We start from the raw sequence: 26,067 nt of genomic DNA on the forward strand, positions 1-26,067 counted from the left end.
TAATGCCATATTGGGCACATTACACAGCTGCCTTTTAAGTAGATTTTTTTAAAAATGTGTATATGTATCTATCTGTATGCCAGTATCTTCATGTGAGTTCATGTGCCTAAAGGTGTTACGGGGTGCAGGTTCTCTGGAGACTGACTCACAGCTAATCATTAGCCCTTAGAAGGTGAACTCCAGTCCTCTACAAGAGTCACATGATGCCTTTAACCACTGAGCCATCGCTTTTAGCCCATGTGGAAACTTACAACCGAATGTGAATATCCCAATTCCTGTGAAATCCCACAACTGAAATTTCAAGTTAGGACACCGGGGAGATAGATAGCTCAGTGGGAAGAGCTTCCCATGCAATGGTAAGGACTTGAGTTTGAATTCACAGGAGTTGTGTAAATGCTGGACACACAGCCAGAAGATGTGCGCTCTCAGTGCTCCTATGGGGAGGTAGCATGCAGAGACACCAGAGTCTCCAGAAATTCCAGGGCCAAGGGGTCTCCTCTCTACGAGAAAAACAGTAACGGGGCTGGCCTGGAACTCACAGAGATCTGCCTACCTCTGCTTCCTGAGTACTAGGAGTAAAGGTGTGGCTCACAATGCCTGGTTGTGGTTGTGAGTATTAATTTTGATAGTCTATCTCAATTTTTTCCAAAAAGTCTAGGAAGTTAGTAAAGTTATACTTTGGCTCAGTGTGTGAGGGCAATTCCAAAGGTGATTATGTCATGTGATCTCTAATCTAATCTCTGAATGAGTCCTTTGAAGAATCCATAAGGTTGTGTAGTATGGGAGGTAGTTATGTGGGAAGCAGGGGTTTTTGAGGAATTTGTTCCTTAGAGCCCTCTACTGGAGGCTGTTTCTTGCCTTTGATTATTCCTGTATTCCTTCAAAGGGCGCCCTTATCTATATAGGAGATGCTGCTGCCCGATGAAGTTCTGCACAAGTGTATGGGACAAGCATCCATCAACTAAACCCTCTGAAATTGTAAGGCCAAAGTAAAATTTCTTCATTTATCTCAGACATTCAGTGACAATATGCTGTCTATGACTTCAGTATACCTCAGTAGTGAAGCACATGTCTTGCACCCAGGAAGACCTGGATTCAATCCATAGAAACTTATTTAAAACGTAAATAATTTTGATCTTCATAAAAGGGCACATCTGTCCACACTCAGTCCCAGGCTCTCTGGAAAGGAGGGCTGGATGGGTAGGCAAGCAAAGCCAGAGTGTCCTAAGCACAGAATCTGAGTGTGCCAGCTGCTAGGGGCGATAGAGGAGGTGTGTGCTGAGCAGACAGTAGGAGAGGGAAGTGCCCTGAAACCTTTCTTTTGGAACGTGGCCAGGGACAGATTGTGGAAATGCCAACATAGATCTGTGTAATTACAGGGAAAAATGTGTTAAAACACACGGGCATGACTATGCTCAGTTCCCACTCCTGAACAAGGGAAGGACAGCATTCTTCTGTGCAGAGAATAACACACGACACAGGTACAGGGCAGATAGGCAACAACATGCACCAGGCATGTGACTTACTCAATGGAATGTTGAGATTTGTTAAAATACATTTTATTTATTTATTTATTAGTTAGTTAGTTATTTAGTGTGTGTGTGTGTGTGTGTGTGTGTGTGTGTGTAGTGATCAAACACAACTTCAGGTTATAGCATCTGGTGTCCTGTTTGGTCCCCCATCATCTGGTGTAGATCTACGTCTTTGTCCCTCATTAGAAAGTGTATCTAATGATTATTCTCTTGCCTTAGATGGATCAAAGAAGTCTTCCTTAGAGTATGTGGAGGACTTGGCCAGTGTTACATGGGTCTCAGGAGAAGGGCAATCCACAAAGTGATTATGTAGTCCTACTCTAACCTGTCAGCTATTCTTGTTTTAATTCTTCTAGAGAGGCCTGGATTTGTGCAGGATCCATGGCACATAGCTAGGCTACAGTGTGCAACAGGACAGGGGAGCTGGAGGGGGTTTTCTCTGCTACCAATGGGTGGGCATGTGTCTCTGAACACATCGTGAGCTCATGCACCTGGCTCTCATTTGAAGGATCTCCTTCCCATCCTACCTTTTTCAGCATCTTTCGAAAACTAAGAGCTTGCTCAGGGTATCTATGTCTATTTTTCTAAAGTTTATATTATATCAATTATATACTTTTCATTGTGACATTTCCTACTTTTTATTTATACATGCATTGGTGTTTTGCTTGCATGGATGTCTGTGTGAGGGTGTTTGAACACTTAGATCTCGAGTCAGACAGTTGTGAATTGTCATGTGGGTGCTGGGAACTGAACCTGGGTCCTCTGGAAGAGCTGCTAGTGCTCTTAACCACGGGTCCATCTCTCCAGCCCTCATTGTGACATTTTATATGACTATATAATGTATTTTGATCTTGTATACATACATTACAATGAATTCAATCATGTAGAGATCCCAAATACCCTCTCTTGACTCCCAATAATGCTGATGCCCTTCCTCATCACCACTAGTTTCTCTTCTATCTAATGTTGATCTGTAGTGCAGGAATCCAATGAGTTCAGTTGGCTTTTTACAGTAGGGTGGGGCCCCATTGGCTTTTCCTACTGGAAACTGTTAACTGAGTTCCTCTCCTCTGGGAGGGGTATGACCCAGTGAACCCAACACTCTATGACAGGATGGTGAGAGAAACACTGTGTGCCAATATTTCCAGGTAGTGCCCATGTGTTTTCTTCCTGTGCTCATCACAGCTGAAAAAGGATTTCATTATTTGTACATAAATGAAAAATAACCCAGCAACTTAAAGGGAAAGGAATGACCTAAGTACCGCATGTTTCCAGGACAACAATGTTTGTCTTTTTTTCTGCTTCACTGATATTTGAGCAAGCAGAAAAGATGTGCATGTAATTAGGGTGTGATACAAAGGCAGTTAGGGGAAGAGAAGCACTGACGAGTCCACAGGTTCTGGGAAAAGTGGCCATTGTTGGGGAAGTCTTTTGTCAATAAAGCACTGTTGAGCCCATAGGAATCTAGATAGGTGGGACTAGGAGTCCAGGAGGATTCTGGGAAGGAGAAACACAGGAGAATTTGAGATGTAACCACCATGGGGTAGGAAGCCCGGAACTATGCTCCGGTAAGAGAAATACTTAGATTAACAATTATGGGGTAATTACTTAAGTCAGAGCTAGCCAGTAAGAAACAAGCAAGGCCAACAGCTTCATAATTAATATAGCCTCCTGTGTGTTTATTTGGGACTGATGCGGCTCTAGAACCAGGCTGGCTGAACGGCTCCTCAAAGAAAAAAGCTTCTCTTTACAGGCCATTCTGTGAAACACGGGCCCCACAGATAAGCTTGTGGTGGACTTTGTGAACAGTAAATAGGAGAGTGAATAGAAGGGAGGAGACAGCTGTGCCGTGCTGGTGTGTGCAGATGAATGCAGGGGATGGAGAAGAAAGAAACGAGACACACTGATCTGTGTCAGAGCATGTGGTGCCAGGTGTGGATCACATGGGACGCTGGTGACAAGACTGAGTTGGTATTGGGCAAGGTGGCACAGGCACAGACTCTGCTTGCAACAGGAGGTGGTGCTGGTCACTAATCCTGAGCTGCCATTTCTCCTTCCCCAGTCTTGCTGGAGAGAGTCTATGTCCAGTTAGCTGAAAGCAAACAGTTTCTGATGTTGGGGACACTACACTTTTACTTTCTTGTTTATTTTTATTCATGTGTGGTAAGTGTACACTTACATTGTATTCCTGTGTGTGGCTGCAGAGGGCAGAGGATTGTGTGATATTCCATACAGCTGGAGTTACAGGTGTTAGTGAGCAACCCATTGTGGGTGCTGGGAACTGAACTCAGGTCCTCTGAAAGAACAGCACACGTCACTGAGCAGGCTCTCCAGACCCCTCTTTTTCCCTGTTGTTTCTCATTTGTCATTTGGCTCTGAGACAGCGTCCCTTTCTATAGTGAGGGAAGGTCTGGGTGTCATGATCATAGACACCTGAGATTATATGCATGCCTCACACCCAGATGTAAACACTGTTTACATGGGGCAGTCACGATATTGAGTACTTTCACTGTGATCCACCCTTTGCATTGATCTTCAATTGCACCCTCACTGCCCTCCAACTCTCGGATCCTTAACACTCTAACCTCTGGGAGGTCGCAGAGGAAGCTCCCAGTTCATAAACAGTCAGATGCCTCTGAGGGCTGCTCTGGGCTGGGACTGAGGAGCAGGCAGTTCCCAAGTGTAGAAGGCATGCTGAAGGAGACCACAGGGGCAGGCTTGGGTAGAGGAAGCCCTGTCATTTCCGGTCAGGAGAGAGGACTATTTCACAGAGCAGAGACTTTCTGGTCTATTCCGCAAGGGGAGTGAGTGTCAGAATGCAAGTATTGGAGGCTATGTGGGAGGATGCCCAGGGCAGGCATCACCTGAACCAATGAAGACATGAACACGTTTCAGTTGTCTGGGCTACTGATTAGAGATCCAGAGGAGCCACTGCTCAGGTCAGTAACTTATCACATTTGTGCTGTTTCTCGGTGACACTCCTCTAACCTTAAGAATGCAGGGACTGAGAAAGGACATGCCTGGTAGTGTACATCTGGCTAGGAGTATGTGGTTGGGGAGCTCACATCCGGCAATGAACTCAGGAGAATTGCTTTGATAAACAGACACAGTATGGCGCTGACGTCTAAACTGGTATCTTTATACCCGTAGAGTTGTGTAGCTCTCTCTCACTGTTCATCGGGGAAGTTTCTTTGTGCAGTGGACAGCGGCTGATCACAACTGATCAAAGTGCAGAATAAGTGTGTGTTTAGCCGCACCAGGGACATCTGTGTTATGGCACCTGTAGTCAAGGACCCGGGGAGTACTGCAGAAGAGGTGACAGAAAGGCCTTAGAGGAAGAAGACAAGGAGGATCTCAGGAATATGGTGTCTTATAGACACAAGAGGACTGTGGTACTTTGAACTAACATCAGCAGTTTGTGTGCATAAGATGATGCCAGTCTACCTTAGAGCATGGAGGGTCAGCAAGTCCCTAGATAATGAAGGCGATTCTGAAAGTTCATGGCTAAGGGGGTAGGAAAAGGTGCCTGCCTTCAAGAGTGTGCCTCTTAATGGACCTACTACATATAGTTCATTGGATGGCCACACTCATGAGGTATAGGACAGTGCATAGTGGACTGGATTGCTTATTGGGATAGAAGAAGAGAGAAAGTTGGGTTGTGTGTAGAGACTTAGGGGTGGATTGTAGAGCAGTTAGGAGGATGAGGTGGATATAACCAAAATAAATCTATGAAATTCTCAAGGAATCAATTAGAATAATAAAAGCAATGAAGGAATGCTGAGAAGTCAGACACAGAGTCTTCCCCAGGGAAGAGCACACCAACCAATTGTAATCCAATTCCAAATGGTCAGCCCTGATAACACACATAACACTCATATTATACTGTTAGAGTCATCTATGTTTAGGAATGTGTGTGTGTGTGTGTGTGTGTGTGTGTGTGTGCATATGCATATAACAACAATGAAAAAAGAGCTTGAATTTGAAAGAAGGGAAGGAGGGACTACATGAAGTTTGGAGACAGGGATGGGAATGAGGAAGTGCTATAATTAACGTTTAACCTCAAAAATAAAAGAAATAATCAGGGAGGGCAGGGAAGGAGGGGAAGGAGAGCAAGCTGTGATTGACATGTGAAACAAGCTTGTTTCTAACTTAAATAAAAAAATAAATAATCAAATGGTATTTTAAAATCAAAAATATTAATGTATTTACTTGCAATATTCTTTTTTAAATTTAAATGAGCAACAAGCTTGCTTCACCTGTCAATTCCAGCTCCCTCTCCCTCCTCTCCTGTCCCACCTCCTAACCACCCCTCGAGCCCCCCATCCAAAACCTACTCCATTTCCCAAGGAGGGTGAGGTCCTCCGTAGGGATCTCCAGAGTCTGTCATTTCATTCATGGCAGGGCCTAGGCCCGTACCCAAGAGTCCAGGCTGAGAGAGCATCCCTCACTGTGGGAGGTGCACCCAAAGTCCACTTGTATGCCAGGGATAAATACTGATCTACTGCCAAAGACCCCATACATTGGCTAGGCCTCTTCACTGATAACTATGTTCAGAGGGTTTGGATCCATCCCATGCTGGCCTCCTGGCCATCAGTCTGGGGTGAAAGAGCTCCCGCTTGTTCAGGTCGGCACTTTCTGTGGGTTTTGCCAGCCTGGCCTTGACCCCTTTGCTCATCATTCCTCCCTCTCTGTCACTGGGTTCCAGGAGTTCAGTTCAGTGTTTAGCTGTGTGTGTCTGCCTCTGCTTCATCAGTCACTGGATGAAGGTTCTAGGATGGCAAACTCCTTATGAGGGATGGGCATTTAAGGGAGTCTCTACACTATTGCTTCATTTGCCAGTTGGTTTCATCCTTCTAGATCTCTGGAGATCTCACTAGTGCCAGATCTCTCCTCATACCTATAATGGCTCACTCTATTATGGTATCTCTCATCCTGTTCTCCTCTATTCTTCCCCCAACTCATCCTTCCTGCTCCCTCATGTCTTCTCTCCCCCTCCTCATCTCCCCCCTCTCTTTTTCCTGGCTCCCTCTCCCCCTCCCCCCATACTCAAGAGATCTTGTCTCATACCCCTTCTCTGGGGTACCATGCATATCTCTCTCCGTGTCCTTCCTGTTTCACAGACTCTCTGTCAGTGGGATTGTAGGCTAGCTCTCCCCTGATCCATGCCATCAGTATGGTTTCATCTAGTGCCATCCATTTGCCTGCAAATTTCAAGATTCCACTCTTTTGTCCTCTGAATAGTACTCCATTGTGTAAGTGTACCACATTTTCTCTATCCACCCTTCAGTTCAGGGGCAACTAGGTTGCTTCCAGGTTCTGGCTATTGCAAATAATGCTGCTATGAACATAGTGGAATAGATTTCCTTGTATAAATGTGCATCTTTTGAGTATAAGCCTAAGAGTGGAATTCCTGGGTCTTGTGGTAGACTAATTCCCATTTTCCTGTGGAATCTCCATACTGACTTCCAATGTGACTGTACTCCCACCAGCAGTGGAGGAGTGTTCCCCTCTCTCCATATCCTCTCCAGCATAAATTGTCATTGGTGTTTTTATTTTAGCCATTCTGTCAGGAGTGAGATGGTATCTCAGAGTTGTTTTGATTTGCAATACTCTAATTGCTAAGGATGTCAAGCACTTTCTCAAGTGTCTCTCAGTCATTTTAGATTCCTCTATTGAGAATTCTCTCTTTAGTTCTGTGCCCCATTTTTTAAAATCTGATCCTTTGGTGTTTTGGATACTTGCTTCTTCAGTTCTTTGTAAATTTTGGAGATCAGTCCTCTGTCAGATATGGGGTTAATGAATGTCTTTTCCCATTCTGTGGGCTGCATTTTTGTCTTGTTGAAAATGTCCTTTGCCTTTCAGAAGCTTCTCAGTTTCAGGAGGTCCCATTTGTTAAATGTCTATATCAGTGTCTGTGCTACTGGTGTTATGTTCAGGAAGCTGTCTCCTCTACCACTTCTTAAAGAGTACCTCCCACTTCTCTTCTAAGAGGTTCAGTGTGGCTGGATTTATGATGAGGTCTTTGATCCATTTGGACATTAGTTTTTTGCATGGTAATAGACATGTAAATAACTGCAGTCTTGTACATGGCAATTTCCAGTTATGCTAGCACCATTTGTTGAAGATACTTTCTTTTTTTCCATGGTATACTTTTAGCTTGTTTGTCAAAAATCAAGTGTTCGAAGGTGTGTGGGCTAATATCATGGTTTTTTATTCCATTCCATTGGTCTACCTGTCTATTTTTGTGCCAACACCAAGCTGTTTTCAGGACAGTAGCTCTATAATAGAATTTTAAGTCGGGGATGGTGATGCCTCCGGAAGTTCCTTTATAGTGCAGGGTTGTTTTGGCTATCCTGCATCTTTTGTTTTTCCATATACAATTGATTATTGTTCTTTCAAGGTCTTTGAAAATTGTGGTGGTATTTTTATAGCGATTGTGTTGAATCTGTAGATTGCTTCTTGTACGATTGCCATTTTTACTATATTGAGCCTACCTATCCAAGCGCATGGGAGATCTTTCCATTTTCTGGTGTCTTCTTTAATTTCTTTCTTTACAGACCCAAAGTTCTTGCTATACCAGTCTTTCACTTGTTTGGTTAGCATTATCCCTAGATATTTTATGTTGTTTGGGGCTATTGTAAGTGTGATGTTTCTCTGATTTCTTTTTCAGCCCATTTATTGTTTGTATATAATAGGGCTATTGATTTTTTTTAGGTAATCTTGTATCCTGCCACTTTGTTGAAGGTGTTTATCAGCTGTAGGAGTTCCCTGGTAGAGTTTTTCCGGTCACTTATGTAAACTGTCATATCATCTGCAAATAGTGAAAGTTTACTTCTTCCTTTCCAGTTTGGATCCCCGTGATCTCCTTTTGTCATCTTATTGCTCTATATAGAACATCAAGTACAATATTGAAGAGATATATGTAGAGAGGATAGCCTTGTCTTGTTCCTGATTTTAGAGGAATTGCGTTGAGTTTCTCTCCATTTTGTTTCATGTTAGCTGTTGGTTTACTGTATATTGCTTTTATTATGTCAGGTATGTTCCTGTTATACCTGATCTCTCCAAGTCCTTAAGCATGAAGGAGTGTTGGATTTTGTCAAAGGCTTTTTCAGCATCTAGTGAGTTGATCATGTGGTTTTTCTTTTGCAGTTTGTTTATAAGGTGGATAACATTGATAGATTTTCGTATGTTGAATGATCTCTGCATCCCTGGGATGAAGCCTACTTGATCATGGTGGATGATTTTTCTGATGTATTCCTGGATGTGATTTGCCAGAATTTTACTGAATATTTTTGCATCAATGTTCATGAGGGATATTGGTCTGTAGTTTTCTTTCATAGTTGTGTGTTTGTGTGGCTTGGGTACCAAGGTAATTGTAGCCTCATAAAAAGAGTTTGGCTATGTCTGTTTAGCTTCTGTTTTATGGAACACATTGAGGAGCACTGGAGTTAGGTCTTCTTTGAATTTCTGGTAGAATTCTGCACAGAAGCCATCTGGCCCTGGGATTTTTTTGGTTGGGAGACTTTTGATGACTGCTTCTATTTCATTAGGGGTTATAGGGCTGTTTAGATTGCTTATCTATTTTGATTTAATTTTGGCAAGTGATATCTATCCAGAAAATTGTCCATTTCCTTTAAATTTTCAAATTTTGTGGAGTACAAGTTTTCAAAGTATGACCTGATGTTTCTCTGGATTTCCTTAGTGTGGGTTGTTATGTCCCCTTTTTCATTTCTTATTTTATTCTTCAGCAGACTCTCTCTCTGCCTTTTGGTTAGTTTGGATAAAGGTTTCTCTATCTTGCTGATTTTCTCAAAGAACCAACTTTTTGTTTCATTAATTCTTTGCAATGTTTTCCTTTGTTTCTACTGTGTTGATTTTAGCCCTCAATTTGATTATTTCCTGGTGTCTTCTCTTCCTTGGTGAGTTTTTTTCTTTGTGTTCTAGAGCTTTCAATTATGTTGTTAATTCTCTAGTGTGACTATTCTCCAGTTTCTTCATTTGGGCACTTAGTGTTATGAACTTTCCTCTCAGCACTGTTTTCAAAGTGTTCCATAAGTTTGGGTATGTTGTGTCTTCATTCTCATTGAATTCTAGGAAGTCTTTAATTTCTTTTTTAATTTCTTCCTTGACCCAGGGATGGTGCAATTGTGCATTGTTCAATTTCCATGAGTTTTTAGGGTTTCTGAGATTTCTGTTGTTGTTGAATTCTAATTTTAAAGCACGGTGGTCTGATAAGATACAGGAGTTATTCCAATTTTTTTTGTATCTGTAGAGGTTGCTATGTTTCCAATAATGTGGTCAATTTTTTAGAAGGTTCCATGTAGAGCTGAGAAGACAGTATATTCTTTTGTGTTTGGATGGAATGTTCTATAGATGTCTATTAATCCCAATTGGGTCATAACTTCCGTTAGTTCCTTTATTTCTTTGTTAAGTTTCTGTCTAAAGCCCCTGCCTAGTGGTGAGAGCAGAGTGTTGAAGTCTCCTATTACAAGTGTGTGAGATTTTTATGTGTGATTTGAGCTTTAGTAATTTTTTATGAATATGATTGCCTTTGTATTTGGTGCATAGATGATCCGAATTGAGACTTGATGAACTTTTCCTGTGATGAATATGAAATGTCCTTCTGCATCTCTTTTGATTAATTTTAATTTAAAGTCTAATTTGTTGGATATTAGGATACTTATACCTGCTTGCTTCTTAGGTCCATTTGATTGGAAAACCTTTTCCCAACCCTTGACTCTGAGGTAATGTCTGTCTATGACATTGAGATGTGTATCTTGTATGCAGGAGAAAGATGGGTTCTCTCTTCATATCCATTCAGTTAGTTTGTGTCATTTTATTCGCAGGTTGAGACCGTTGACATTGAGGGATATTAATAAACATTGATTGTTGATACTTGTTTGTTTTGGATTTATTGGTGGTGGTATTATTGTTTGCGTATGTCCCCCCCCCCCTTTTTTCTTTTGTTTGGTAAAGCGAGATTATCTGTTGCCTATGTTTTGTGAGTGTAGTTATCTTCGTTGAGTTAAAGTTTTCCTTTCAGTACTTTCTTTAGGGCTGGATTTGTGGATATGTGTTATTTAGATCTGGTTTTGTCACAGAATACCTTGTTTTCTCCATCTATGGTAATTGAAAGCTTTGCTGGGTACAGTAGCCTGGGCTGGCATCTTTGTTCCCTTAGCTTTTGTAGGACATCTATCCAGGACCTTCTGGCTTTCATAGTTTCCATTGAGAAATTGGGTGTAATTCTAATAGGTCTGCCTTTATATGTTATTTGGGCTTTTTCCTTAGTTGCTCTTTTTTTTTTTTTTTTTTTGGTTTTTACGAGACAGGGTTTCTCTGTATTGTTTTGGAGGCTGTTGGTCCAGCCTGGCCTCGAACTCACAGAGATCTGCCTGCCTCTGCCTCCCGAGTGCTGGGATTAAAGGCGTGAGCCACCACCGCCCAGCCCTTAGCTGCTCTTAATATGTTCACTTTATTCTGTAGATTTGATGTTTTGATTATTATTTTGAAAGGGGACTTCTTTTTGGTCCAGCATATTTGGTGTTCTGTAAGATTCTTGTATTTTCATAGGTACATTCTTCTTTAGGTTATAGAAATTTTCCTCTATGAATTTGTTGAATATGCTTTCTGTACCTTTGAGCTGTATTTCTTCACCTTCTATACCTTTTATTCTCAGATTTGACCTCTTCATGGTGTCCCATATTACATGGATATTTTGTGTTAGGGATTTGTTGGACTTAAGATCTTTTTGGTCCATGACTCTATATCCTCTACAGATTCTCTCTTTTATCTCTTATAATCTATTGGTTATACTTACATATGTAATTCCTAACAGTTTACCCAGCTTTTCTATTTCAAGAATCCACAAGGAGTGAAGGTAATGAGCAAGAAATAGACAGTCTCCTAATTGGAATATTGGGAGCCTGGGGAACAAAACCATCATCTCTGGAGTCCAATATTTTATTAACATTGTTTAGACTTCCTTCCTGTTTTAGTGAAGATAAATTCTGTAAGATAAATTCTATAAAAGGGAATCACAGAAAAGTTGCTTTGACTAAAAATATCTACATAGGACATCTATGCTTTCTGATGTAGGGTTTTATAATTTAGTGGAAATATTTAGTATATGATCTCTAGATTTAATGGTGAGTCCAACACTACTTTTGTTATAAGCACATTTTAAAAAATTCCACCATCTGAGTGACTCAGTGATTTCTGTGATATTTTTACTCTATTCACACTGTTCTGACATAATCAGCATTATCTCTTTGCAATAATTTCCTGCATTCTAATAGAAACTCTGTGCATTAATATTAATTCCTATTGCCTTCTCCATGGTAACACATAGTTGTCTAATCCAAATGCTTTTCAACTGATTTGTCTGTTTTATATATTTTATTTTATGAAAGCCATTACAGAATGTGCTGAGCAAAGGCCAGGAGAAGAGAAAATTGCAGGCTGCAGGCCTGAGTCCTGTGGGGGTTGATCACTGCTCTCAGTCCTGCACAAGAGCAAAAAGGGCAGGATGGTCACAACCTTGCTGTTTTGTTTTTGTTTTTGTTTTTTGTTTTTGTTTTTTGTTTTGTTTTTTTATGCCGAGTCAGGAAGACTCCGGTAAGCAAGCCACGTGAATCTCGGCTTGTCGCTAGCAAAACAGAGCACACCTGAGAAAATGCTGCTACCAAAAATCTGTGCTTCTCTCCGTTCTTCTGTTTCTAAAATTCCTTTAAAGCTTTTGTTATTTTGCGTGGAAATTCAATCCCGCTCCTGACAACCATTCTGTTAAGGGAAGCTTTTTCTTTGAGAGGGAGCCGTTCGCCCGCCTCGTTCCAGATCCGCATCAGTCCCAAATAAACACACAGGAGGCTATATTCATTATGAAGCTGTTGGCCTTGCTTGTCTCTTACTGGCTAGCTCTGCTTTAAGTAATTACCCTATAATTGTTAATCTAAGTATGTCTCTTACCGGAGAGGTTTCCGGGTGTCCTACCCCAATGGCGTTACATCTCGACTCTCTTGTGTTTCTCCTTCCCAGAATCCTCCCGGACTCCTAGCCCCACCTATCTAGATTCCTATAGGCTCAACAGTACTTTATTGACAAATAATAGGGAAATAACAGGACTTCCCCAACAAATTGCATCTTTGACATTTCTCTATGAACAAAAGAAGCATGGATACAGGTACCTGCAGCAGGCTGAGAAGCCAGAGCATGGGAAGAGATTAGGAGACATCCAGGCTTGTGTGAACCACATCTTCCTAGCAGCTAGATTGGTTATTGTGGTGTGGATCCTTTTCATAATATGTAGGCACTTTTCTGTGATTTGGCCGTCTTTTCATATTCTTCCTCAGAGAAAGATGTGGAAATATCCTCATAGGCCTAGGAAAAATGAACATGTAAATGTAGTCACTCAACTAGACTTGTGTGTTGTTCAGCCCAGACTGCCTTTTATGTTGGAAGACTTTGGTCTTGCACCTAGAATCTCAAGATAACCCTTCATGGGCAATATTAAAGCCAAGTGACAGACCTGAGAAACAGCCTCTTCCCAAGGACACCAGAGGTACCAATGCTGATTACTTATTCTCCTCTCCCAGTTCCAAGGGGCTGGGAATCACCAAATGCCTTTAGGACTAAGGTGCCAAATTTAAGCTCTTCAGGGACGATATATACAGACACACTGAGCATTTATATGTGGAGAGATATCTCCAAAATTGTGGAGGTCCTGTGGAGACGATGGTCATTGTCACAAATGCCTCTGCTTCCACTTTCTGAGAATTCTTTCTACAGTGGCCTTGGTAACTCAGATGCTCCTGCCCTTCCCAAGTCTGACCACCATACCTTGCATATCTTATCTAGTTCATTGATGTGTTCTCCAGGGTTCTTCAGGAACTCTATGTCTTCATGACACTGGGGACACTTTGATGTGGAGACACAATCTGAGTGTTCCCAGTCAGGCTGACAGTAACAATTATCACCTACAATTGAGTTGTTCTCTTCTTTACCATGTCATTATCTGTGTCTGAGGGTGTCTCTAGGAGAAGTAATGTCCAGTATGAACCAGAAGTGCTAGAATTGTTATCCTTTCATAGTCCAAGCACCATGAATGCTGGGTTACAACCTTGAGCCCACTGTACAATATGTACCATGAATGTCGCCTATACGTGTAAAGCTCCTACTCAACATGCCCCATGAAAACAGGTATACAGATGTCAGTCTCCTACATCAGGCTTCATGAGGGATGGGTTGCAGGCCGGGGACCCGCGAGGACATGTACCATGAGTTCTGTGTTACAGGCATGTGTCTTCCACAGGAATGCACCACAAGTGTGTCATTGTAAGCATGCAATTGTACAGTTAATGCACCGTGGGTGCTGAGTTACAGGCATGAGCCTCCACAGTCCATGCACCATGAATGCTGGGTTAGTGGTATGAGTTTCCCACAGTATATACACCGTTTAAGCTGGGAAACTCATATAATTGTTATAAAGAGAATTTCAAATTTGTTGCATTATTAGGACATGGGTTTTCACAAATTTACCATTGTGACGTGTTTAGTCACAAGAACATGTGTTTTCCAAAGATGCCACTGCGTACTGCTTTAGGAATAGATGTGCTGTTCTTTCCTATTCCAGTTTTGTTCAATCAGTGTCCTGGTGCAGTGCTACAAAAACAGTCTCATACCCAGTGCTTTTCTCTAAAGCAATCAGCACTTATGTTACAGTACTTTTCTGTGAGCTGCATTCTATAACAATGTTGTTGCTGTTCCAAACAATTACTATTTCCACTTTGTTCTTAACAATTCACAATCCTGGTCCTCTTGGGAACAAATTCGCTCAGTTCTGATGCAAGTTCAGAGTGACTTGAGTAACTCATACCCTTTGTTGTAATTAGAGTTTAGATATTGCTGTAGTAGTAGTACATTGGCTTTGTTTTTTTTTCAAATACATCATTATGTTTTAATCACCTGTGCATGTGTTTTCCAAGGGTGCCGATGTGTGAAGCTTCAGTCAGATATGTGATTACTGTGTGCTCTTCTGTTCCATTCTTGTTCAGTCAGGGTCCTGGTTCAGTGCTACAGTTAGAATCTCTGGTCCTCTGCTTCCCTTTAAATCAATCATTATTCATGTTACAATACATCTCTGTGAGCTGCACTGGCATAACCAAGTTGTAGGTGGAGCCTTCCTGTCTGGTAGCTACTCTCACTCAGAGGCTTAATATTAATTACAAATGCTCAGACAATAGCGCAGGCTCCTTATTAAGTAGCTCTTACAACTTAACCAATTTCTATTAATCTAAGTGCTGCCCCTAGGCTCATGGCTTTTACCTCTATCCCATTTTGTGTGTCTGACTCATTCCTTATCTGTCTGGTGACCCCTCGCACTCTGCACTTCCTCATCCAAGCATTCAGTTTGGCTTTCCTGTCTAACTTTTTATTTATTTATTTATTTAAGTAAAATTTTTTTATTAATTGCACAGTTCCCCCTCCCCACTTCCTGCATCCCCACCTCCCCCATCCACATTTACTCCTCAGAGAAGGTAAGACCTCCCATGGGTGGTCAGCTCAGCCTAGAATATCAAGTTGAGACAGGACTAAGTCACTCCTCCCTTCATCAAGGCTGAACAAGGTATCCCACAATAGGAGATGGACTCTGAATAGCCAGTTCATGCACCAGAGATAAATCCTGGTCTAACTGCCAGGGGCCCCACAAACACACCAAGCCACACAACTGTTACCCACCTTCAGAGTTCAGTCCCACCCAGGCTCCCTGGCTGTTAGTCCAGAGTCTATGAGCTTCCACTGGCTCAGATCAGCTGTCTCTGTGGACTTTCCTGTCATGATCTGGATGCCCCTGCTCACATAACCCCTCCTCCCTCTCTTCGACTGGGCACCAGGAGCTCTACCCAGTGCTTGGCTCTGGATCTCTGAATTTGCTTCCATCAGTTACTGGATGTAGATTATATGATGACAATTAGGGTAGTTACCAATCTTATAATAGGAGAATGCCGGCTCAGGCACCCTCTCCACTATTGCTAAGAGTCTTTGCTGGCATCATCCTTAGGGATTCCTTGGACTTTCCCTAGAACCAGGTTTCTTTCTAACTCCATAATGGTTCCCTCTATCAAGATTCCTCTGTCATTAGCCTCCCTCCCCATCCATGTCCCAATTTGACCATTCCATTTCTTCATGTTCTCATCTGTCATCCCCTTCCTTCACCCTCCCCTGCCCTGAGCTTACCCAAGAGATCTTATCTATTCCCCCTTTCTAGGACAATCCATGTGTCCTTCTTAGGGCTCTCTTTGTTACCTAGCTTCTATAGTGCTGTGGATTGTAGCCTTGTTATCTTTTGTTATGCACCGAATATCCACTTATGAGTGTGTACCTACCATGTTTGTCTTTGTAGGTCTGGATTACCCCACACAAGAGGCTTTTTCTTCTTCAATCAGAAAACCCATCTGTTTTTCCAACTGGTGAGGCTCGTGTCTGTGCCTGTTCTTCCAAGTGGTGTGCTTTGCATCGGTGCATGTGTAGTCATCTGGAGTTTCAGGGGAGGGCTGGTGCATGCTTGCCTGCTGGTGAGGACTGCACCAGAGATGGGGACTTTCACCAGAGCCATTCCCTTATTCTTAAGTATTAACCTTTACTCATTAAGTAGTTTCTCCTCATCCAGTCCTCTCCCTAGCCTGTGGGAATCACTGATCTGCATTCAATTTCTGTGTATTTGACTATTCTCGATGTTTCATAAAATGTAATCATACAACATGTGGTGTTTTGGGTCTGGCTTCCTTTACTAAGCACAATGATTTGAAAGCTCATCAATGTTGCAGCATATATCTGCATTTCATTCCTTTGATGTATGGAAACATGATGTTTCATTTATCCACTCCTCTTTTGATGAATATTTGGGCCATTTCCACTTTGTGGCTGTCTTTCATCTTGCACCTCCTGTTTCCTCTCTGTGTCTCCATGGTGACTCCTTTCCCGCCTAACTTTATCCTGCTCAGCTATTGGACAGTCAGTTTGTTTGCTAAACCAATTATAGTGACATGTATTCAGTGTACAGAGGGATTACTCCACAGCACAAAGTTGTTGCTTCTTTAAAATTGCTACAATTTCCACTGTGTTGTCAACAGTCCTGATTCATTTAGGATTTGTAACAAGGAATCTTCCCACCAACAAAATGGGTCCCACCGCTGTCTCTGCCCCTAAATAACACAAGAGACAGTATATTAATTATGAAGCTGTTGGCTCTTTGCTATGTTTTCTCATTGGCTAGCTCTGAATTAACTATTAACCTAGAATTGATAATCTATATAATTTTGAAGGACTTCTCTTACCAAGGATGCAGCCTCATGTGTCCTCTCTTCCGAAGATCACATGACGGCCTCTATACTTAACGACATTTCCTAGAATCCTCCTCGACTTCTAGTCGCACTTATATTGATTCCCTATTTGCCAACAGTGTTTTATTCATCAATCAATAGTACAACATATACACAAAGGGATTTACCCATCAAGGATTTATTTTTTCTTCTAAATTTTGTAATTTTATTTTTTCTTTTTATTATTTATTTTTAAATGTAAATTAGAAACAAGGTTGCTTCACAAGTCGGTTCCAGGTCCCTCCCCTCCTCCTGTGCCCTCCGCCCAATGCTCCAATATCCCCTCATTTCTCCAGGGAGGGTGAGGCTCTCCATGGGGGTATCCATAGTCTGTCATTTCATCCAGGGCAGGGCCTAGACCCTCCCCAAAGAGTTCAGAGTGACAGTGCATCTCACATTGTTGGATGGGAGTCCAAAGTCCATTTGTATACCCGGGATAAATACTGATCCAATGCCAAAGGCTCAATAGATTACCTAGGCCTCCTCACTGACACCCACATTCAGCGGATCTTGATTAGTCCCATGCTGGATTCCCAGGTATCAGCCTGGGATTCAAGAGCTAAACCTTGTCAGGTCAGCTGTTTCTGGGGGACAAACCAGCCCAGCCTTAATCCCTTTGGTTATCAGTCCTCCCTCTCTGTTACTGGCTTTCTTGAGTTCAGCTCAGTGCTTAGCCGTGAAAGTCTGCCTCTGCTTCTATCAGCCACTGAATGAAAGTTCTATTTCCCAGACTCTCTGGCCATGGGATTGTAGGTAGGCACTCCCCAGATCTATGTCTAAAATCCATATATGAGGGAGTACATGCCATGCTTCTCTTTTTGTGACTGTGTTACCTTGCTCAGGATGGTTTCTTCTAGTGCCATCCATTTACCTGCAAATCTCAGGATTCCATTGTTTTTTCTGCTGAATAGTACTCCATTGTATAAATGTACCACATTTTATCTATCCACTCTTCAGTTGAGGGGCATCTAGGTTGCTTCAACTTCTGGCTATTACAAATAATGCTGCTATGAACAGAGTGGAACAGACATCCTTGTTGTATGAGTTGGCATCTTTTGGATATGTGCCTAAGAGTGGAGTTGCTGGTTTGTGTGGTAGGTTTATTCCCATTTTTCTGAGGAATCTCCATACTGATTTCCAAAGTGGCTGAACAGGTTGGCACTCCCACCAGCAATGGAGGAGTGTTCCCCTTTCACCACATCCTCTCCAGCATAAATTGTCATTGGTGTTTTTTATTTTAGCCATTCTGACAGGAGTGAGATTGTATCTCAGAGTTGTTTTGATTTGCAATATCCAAATGGCTAAGTATGCTGAGGACTTTCTCAAGTGCCTCTCATCCGTTTTAGACTCCTCTATTGAAAATTCTCTATTTAGTTCGGCAGCCCACTTTTTAATTGGATCCTTTGGTGTTTTGGAGACTTGCTTCTTGAGTTCTTTGTAAATTTTGGAGCTCAGCCCTTTGTCAAATGTGGGGTTAGTGAATATTTTTCCCATTCTGTGGGCTGCCTTTTTGTCTTTTTGACTGTGTCCTTTGCCTTACAGAAGCTTCTCAGTTTCAGGAGGTCCCATTTATTAATTGTTGATCTCATTGTCTGTGCTACTGGTGTTATGTTCAGGAAGTTGTGTCCTGTACCAATTTGTTCAAGGGTAGCACCCACTTTCTCTTCCAAGAGGCTCAGTGTGGCTGGATTTATGTTGAGGTCTTTGATCCATTTAGACTTAAGTTTTGTGCACGGTGATAAACACGGATCGATTTGCATTCTTCTACATGCCAGCCTCCAGTTATGCCAGCACCATTTGTTGAAGATGCTTTCTTTATTTCATTGTATATTTTTAGCTTTTTGTCAAAGATTAGATGATAATACATGTGTGGGTTAATATCAGGGATTTCAATTCATTCCATTGATCTACTTGTCTATTTTTGTGCCAATACCAGGCTGTTTTCAGGACTATAGCACTATAATAGAGCTTGAAGTCAGGGATGGTGATGCCTCTGGACGTTGCAGTGTTTAACAGGGATGTTTTGGCTATCCTGGGTCATTTGTTTTTCCATAAAAAATAGATTATTGTTCTTTAAAGGTCTGTGAAGAATTATGCTGGCATTTTAATTGGGATTGCATTGAATCTGTAGATTGCTTTTGGCAGGATTGCCATTTTTACTATATTGATCCTACCTATCCAAGAGCATGGGAGATCTTTCCATTTTCTGAGGGCTTCTTTAATTTCTTTCTTTAAAGATTCAAAGTTCTTGCGATATAGGTTTTTCACTTGTTTGGTTAGCATTACCCCAAGGTATTTTATCTTGTGTGTGGCAATTGTAAAGGGTGATGTTTCTCTGATTTCCATCTCAGGCCTTTTATCATCTGTATATAGTAGGGCTACTGATTTTCTTGAGTTGATCTTGTAGCCTGCCACTTTACTGAAGGTGTTAATCAGCTGTAAGAGTTCCCTGGTAGAGTTCTTTGGGTTATTTATGTAAATTATCATATCATCTGCAAATAGTGAAAGTTTGACCTCTTCCTTCCTAATTTGTATCCCCTTGATCCCCTTTTGTTGTCATATGGCTCTGGGTAGAACTTCAAGTACAATGTTGAAAAGGTATGGAGAGAGTGGACAGCCTTGTCTTGGTCTTGATTTTAGCAGAATTGCGTTGAGTTTCTGTCCATTTAGTTGATGCTGGCTGTTGGTTTACTGTATATAGCTTGTATTATGTTTAGGTATGTTCCTGTTATCCCAGATCTCTCCGAGACCTTTTTTCATGAAGTGGTGTTGGATTTTGTCCAAGGGTTTTTCAGCATCTAGTGAGATGATCATGTGATTTTTATTCTTCAACTTGTTTATATGGTGGATTACGTTGATGGATTTTCGTATGTTGAACCATCCCTGCATCCCTGGGATGAAACCTACTTGATCGTGGTGAATGATTGTTTTGATGTTGAAAGACCTCGAGATCAAAGCGCCGGGCACTGAACTGAACCCTCTGCCCAAGAACCAGAGCCAGACCACTGGCTGCAAATGCAAGAGGTGATTTATTGAGTAAACAGGCACCTGCGGATGCTACTGCAACTCGGGTACAGAGCATACCGGGCTTGCAGAGAGTACAATATTTATAGGGTTTTAATGGTTACATAAGTAACAGGCATTTCATTGGCTCATCTTGGGGCCAGGGGTAGTTCTCACGGACTAAGTTTCCTGGTATTACTTCATGAAAGACCCCAGGACGCTTCAGCAATTATTATCCTGGTCCCATGACTACTATGGTGATCATAGACACAACTGGAGGCAGGGGTAGTTGCCAAGGACTAGGTGTCCTGTTATTGCCACATAAAAGACCCTGGCACGCTTCAGCAATTATTATCCGGGTCCCATGACTGCTCTAGTGACCACAGATCCTGTTTGACATCCTGCCAGCTGGGCGAGGCACCTGGTCTGGGTTTCTTTCATTAGGCAATGGCCTGGCCTTGCTTTTCTTTTCCTAGGGGGTCCTGGGTAGGGGTCTTTCAATCCCCCCTTGTTATTGTGCATAGGTAGAATCTTTTACCTATTGTCCAGCCCTCTCTACTTAAGGTTTGCTTATGGTTCTATCTGTTTGAGGGCATGGTATTTTTGGGATTTAAATTTTTTCTGACAAACAGTTAGCCTCTCCTTGAGTTTATCCAGAGTTTTGGTTACTACCCCAGTCTTGTCTGCATAAAAAAACATTTCTCTTTGAGAGGGGCACATATGTCTCCCACTCTAATTATACTGTTCTCTATGTAAGGGAATTTTTTTCTTTTGACTTAGCATCTCAACCAGGGAAAAGAGGACGATGTATTTCTTTCCATGCTACGTCTTGCTGACTTTGGGACAAAGTTAGGGCACCCAAGAAGGCTGAAATGCAAGTCAAAAGCAAAAAGGGAATTTAGGTAATGGGGTATCTATCCAGGAGCAGCTGATTGGCAGACTGTGTGGAAGAGACAGGGGATGTCCACATCAGCTTAACTGGTTCACATCCTTAGCAAGTCTAGGGCTCACAGTCTTTAGGAGCAGGCTGTGGTCAGCAACTGATGTTCAGATGTGTTTGCCAGAAGTGGAAACCTGTTTTAGACATGTTTAAAACTGGGAACAGAAGTTAAAACTTATGTATTTTACTGGAACTCTTTAGACCCATAGTATTAGTGATCAGGAAGGTCAGGAATCCCATGACCAGGAGAGAAAATCTCATTCTCAGGAACAGACAGGTGGGATAACTGGCTGTACTTATCTGGAGTCCTCTTTGACCTGTGAGAAGTGGATTCAAGTGTATGACTTTTGATCCTCTTAAGCCTATATAAATTTTGTTATATAAAAGGACATAAAGGTTATAGGTACATTAGCATTATCAATTGGTACTGAAATCTACATTGTAGAAAAAGCAGATATCTGGGTATCTGTATTTTGTCCTAGCAGAAACTACAGATTTGGGCTAGTAGTGTGTATTTGTCTTCTGTCCAGGTATGAATTGGACAGAGGTATCTTTGGCCTGATGAAAAGCCCTTTAAGTTTATACTTAGATGATAACCAAAATAAACCTCAAAACCTTGAGCTTGTGATTGAACAAGTATTTAGATCCTTTGGTCCTTATTGAGACATATTAAGGCTTGATTTTTACATAAATAAAATGAGCTACCAAGCTGACTATAGTCTTGTGGATTTGGCTGCCTGATGTCAAGCTGACAACCAGTAATTCTTTTAGAGATCTGAGAAGGATAAATTTTATACAGTCCCCGAATCTACTAAAAAGTGCCAGGTACCAGTCCATATACAGCCATACCCACGTCTCCTCTATTAGCACTGGAGGCACAAGTATCAGGAACAGCATCAATCTCTACCAGGCCTGTAAGGTGAGTTTTCTTTCTCTCTGTGGAAGAGGGACATGGAAAAGACTGACCTTGTTTTGTCTCGGCAAAAGGGGTGCAATCAATTTTCCAGTGTCCCGCAGCTTTGTCCACATTCTGGGCCAGGTCCTGGCAGCAGCAGGTGTCACCTTTGAGCATCTTGCTCACTGGTCAGAGTCAACACAATCCGGGTGTAGGGACCAGGGTGCCTCGTAATCTTCTTTGGAGACTTTGGGTCACTGTTGGCAGTCTGTCTGATATTATAAACTTTTAAATTAAAATACTGCAGGTCTCTGAAGTATTAGCGGTTTGTCTGCCTTAAGTTTAACTGTTGAAAGTATAAACTTTATTAACCTTTATAAAACTATAACTTTATATTGTCAGGTCTAGCTTTAAACATTTTAACAGTATACATATTTTATAACCTTATAAATTGAAAACATTTTAAAAACTGTTCTGAAATTCCTTAATGTTTTTTAATATTGAAAATTAAAATACATTTTAGGCCTTTAAAACCATTATTATCTGGGTGACTGTTAAATTATAAAACTTAGCATTCCTGTGTATAAAAGCATTAACATTTTAAATCTGAATAAAAACTTGTTGATAGGATGGTACCTCATAACTTCCATGTGGTCACCTTTAGTTAAGATGGTGGATCAGGTATCTCTTTTAACTTTAGTAAAATGGCTACCAGCCAGCCATGTGGCCAGCTTGCCATGTGACTGACTGTAAAACGGTGGCGACCTGTACCACTTTTGTTTTAGCTCTATGCTTGTAATAAAACTTAGATTATGACAGAAAATACAGATAGAACTTTTTAACAAAACAAGCATACATAATTTTTGAGAGATCAATTTTTAAAATTTAGCATTTGTAGAAATGAAACATCATAGTAAACAGTTTACATTTTTTTTCTCTTGTAGTTATAACTTTAAGGCCATTTAGTTTCTGTGGAAAGACCGGATCTGGCCAAATGGCTTACCTGCTCCAGCCCTGTGTGCTTGGGCAGGGAGCTCTGGTGGAGGGAAAAGCTGGCAGATGGCTCCTTTGCCAGCACGCCATGTGCGTGGGGCAGAGAGACAGAGAGAGAGAGAGAGAGAGAGAGAGAGAGAGAGAGAGAGAGAGAGAGAGAGAGAGAGACCCCCATCCTCACATCCTGCACACCTCACAGACAGGCAGGTGAGGACAGAGCAGGCTCAGCTGTGTGGGCTGCAGCAGCAGTTGGAGAACAGAGCAGCTGCCTCACTGCATGCTCAGGGATAGGAGACCCTGGTACAGCATGCTCTAACCCATGGCACATAGTGGGAGGGACTTTTGCCCAGCATGCTATGTGTTCAGGGCAGCAAGAGAAGACCCCTGACCTGCACCATGTGTATAGGCGGGCAAGAACAGAGACAGAGGGATAAGATGGGCCAGTGACTAGCTAGGCTTGGCCAAAGTCCTCAGCCATAGGACCAACTTATAAAAAGAATTGTTTAGTTACTGAACCTGGGGCATATTAGATACACAACCAATTGTACACACACATAAAAAAAATTGGCATGCAACAGCTGTCTTAACATGAAAGTCACCTTATCAACAGGGTTGAAAAATTATTTATCCTGAACATGAAAACCTATTAACAATTTTAAATTAACTTTACAAAACTTGTTACTTGTAGTTTTCCCCTTGTAAGATTTCTATGAGGACCGCATCATCTAGGAGTAGATGATGATCTGGAGCTGGGACAGGGACCAAGGGTGAAGAAGGGGGGAGGGGAGGAGCCGACAGTTTTCTCCGAGACTGCCTTCGGAGGAGGTAGGAGAGTCACAAACGGGGCTGCCCATGTTGGGGGTCTGTAGCCAAATTTTCCCAAATAACAGTGTATGCTATCTGGTCCAGGTGTCCATGGGGTCCCTTGTCAAAGACCCGATCCTAAACCTGTAAGATAATTTCTAGGTTAAAGGTCCCATCCCGTGGCCAGCCCACATCGAAGGTTGGCCACTCAGATGTGTAGTTTATAGTGGTTAGAGGCACGAATCTGCACTTCATTTCAGTGATCTAAAGTAAGGCTCAAAGGGGTGGTTATGGTTTGTCCCATGCCTGAATCAGAAAACTCAAAATACAAAGACAAGTAGACAAACAAGACAATAACACAATTAAGCAACTCACAACCAGACATGCTGCGCGCTTTCGGCGGAGAACCGAAAGTAAATACTCAGACGGGTCAATAGTGGTCACGTTTTTCCCTTTTCAGGCCCATGAGCTCCAAACAATTGAGCTCTCCGGATCCCTGGCACGTCTGCCAGGGTGGCAGGGGAGAAGTCTGGGCTCGTCAGCCCCTTCTCAAGCCGCCCTAATTACTGAATGACTACATAGTCAAACTTTCGAACGCTGCTCAGAGACAGATCAACATACATACATATAACAAAGAACAAAGCAGACAGGGTGCCAGGGTGCCGGCTAGCTTACCTCCCGGTGGCACTGGTGGTTCTGGGGCAGAAATCTTGGTGGAAGCTCCAATAAAAGACCTCGGCATCAAAGCGCCAGGCACTGAACCGAACCCTCTGCCCAAGAACCGGGGCCAGACCACTGGCTGCAAATGCAAGAGGTGATTTATTGAGTACATGGCTGCAAATGCAAGAGGTGATTTATTGAGTACACAGGTGCCTGCAGATGCTACTGCAACTCGGGTGCAGAGCATACCGGACTTGCAGGGAGTACAATATTTATAGAGTTGTAATGGTTACATAAGTAACAGGCATTTCATTGGCTCATCTTGGGGGCAGGGGTAGTTCCCACGGACTAAGTTTCATGGTATTACTTCATGAAAGACCCCAGGACGCTTCAGCAATTATTATCCTGGTTCCATGACTACTATAGTGATCATAGACACAACTGGGGGCAGGGGTAGTTGCCAAGGACTAGGTGTCCTGGTATTGCCACATAAAAGACCCTGGCACGCTTCAGCAATTATTATCCGGGTCCTACGACTGCTCTGGTGACCACAGATCCTGTTTGACATCCTGCCAGCTGGGCGAGGCACCTGGTCTGGGTTTCTTTCATTAGGCAATGGCCTGGCCTTGCTTTTCTGAAACTAGGGGGTCCTGGGTAGGGGTCTTTCAATGTGTTCTTGGATCCGATTTGCCAGTATTTTATTGAGTATTTTTTGCATCAATGTTCATGAGGGATATTGGTCTGAAATTCCCTTTCTTAGTTGTGTCTTTGTGTGCCTTTGTGTGCCTTGGGGATCAAGGTTATTGAAGCCTCATAGAAAGAGTTTGGCAAAGACCGCTCTGCTTCTAATATGTGGAATACTTTGAGAAGAATTGGTATAAGCTGTTCTTTGAATTTCTGGTAGAATTCTGCAGTGAGGCCATCTGGACCTGGGCTTTTTTTGGTTGGGAGAATTTGATGACTGCTTCTATTTCCATAGGTGTTATATTTGTATTTAAATTGCTTATCTGCTCTTGATTTAGTTTTGGCAAGTGATAGCTATCCAGGAAGTCGTCCATTTCCTTTAAATCTTCGAATTTTGTGGAGTACAGGTTTTCGAAGTATGACCTGATGATTCTCTGGATTTCTTCAGAGTCTGTTGTTATGTCCCCCTTTTCATTTCTGATTTTGTTAATTTACATATTCACTCTCTGCTGTTTGGGAAGTTTGGACAAAGGTTTGTCAATCCTGTTGATTTTCTCAAAGAACCAACTCTTCGTTGCATTGATTCTTTGTATTGTTTTCCTAGTTTCTACTTTATTGATTTCAGCCTTGAATTTGATTATTTCCTGGCGTCTACTCCTCCTGGGGGAGTTTGCTTCTTTGTGTTCTAGAGCTTTCAGCTGTGCTTTTAATTCTCTAGTATAACTATTCTCCTGTTTCTTCATGTGGGCACTTAGTGCTATGAACTTCCCCTGTAACACTGCTTTCAAAGTGTCCCATAGGTTTGGGTATGTTGTGTCTTCATTCTCATTGAAATCTAGGAAGTTTTTAGTTTCTTTTATTATTTCTTCTTTGACACAAGAATGGTGCAGTTGTGCATTATTCAATTTCCATGAGTTTGTAGATTTTCTGCAATTTGTGTTGTTGTTGAATTATAATTTTAAAGAATGGTGGTCTGATAAGATTCATGGAGTTATTCCAATTTTTTTGAAGCTGCTGAGATTTGATATGTTGCCAAGTATGTGGTCGATTTTTGAGAAGGTTCCATGTGGTAGTGAGAAGAAAGTATATTCTTTTTTATGTGGATGAAATGTTCTATAGATATCTGTTAATCCTAGTTGGGTCATTACTTCTATTAGACCCTTTGCATGTCTTTCT

General features: G+C 42.0%; 1 protein-coding gene across 1 annotated transcript in view; it reads left to right on the plus strand.

Moving 5' to 3' along the window:
* The first annotated feature begins 4,454 nt into the window (after window positions 1-4,454).
* The window catches only part of LOC121135255 (ferritin heavy chain-like), a 36,619-nt gene continuing 15,006 nt past the window's right edge, over window positions 4,455-26,067 (plus strand). Inside the window, exon 1 of the mRNA XM_040733777.1 lies at window positions 4,455-4,471. The gene's annotated coding sequence lies outside the window, so the exon portion shown is untranslated. The remainder of the gene's footprint in view (window positions 4,472-26,067) is intronic.

Source organism: Mesocricetus auratus, unplaced genomic scaffold (assembly GCF_017639785.1).
Source record: "Mesocricetus auratus isolate SY011 unplaced genomic scaffold, BCM_Maur_2.0 Super-Scaffold_100033, whole genome shotgun sequence".
NCBI lineage: Eukaryota > Metazoa > Chordata > Mammalia > Rodentia > Cricetidae > Mesocricetus > Mesocricetus auratus.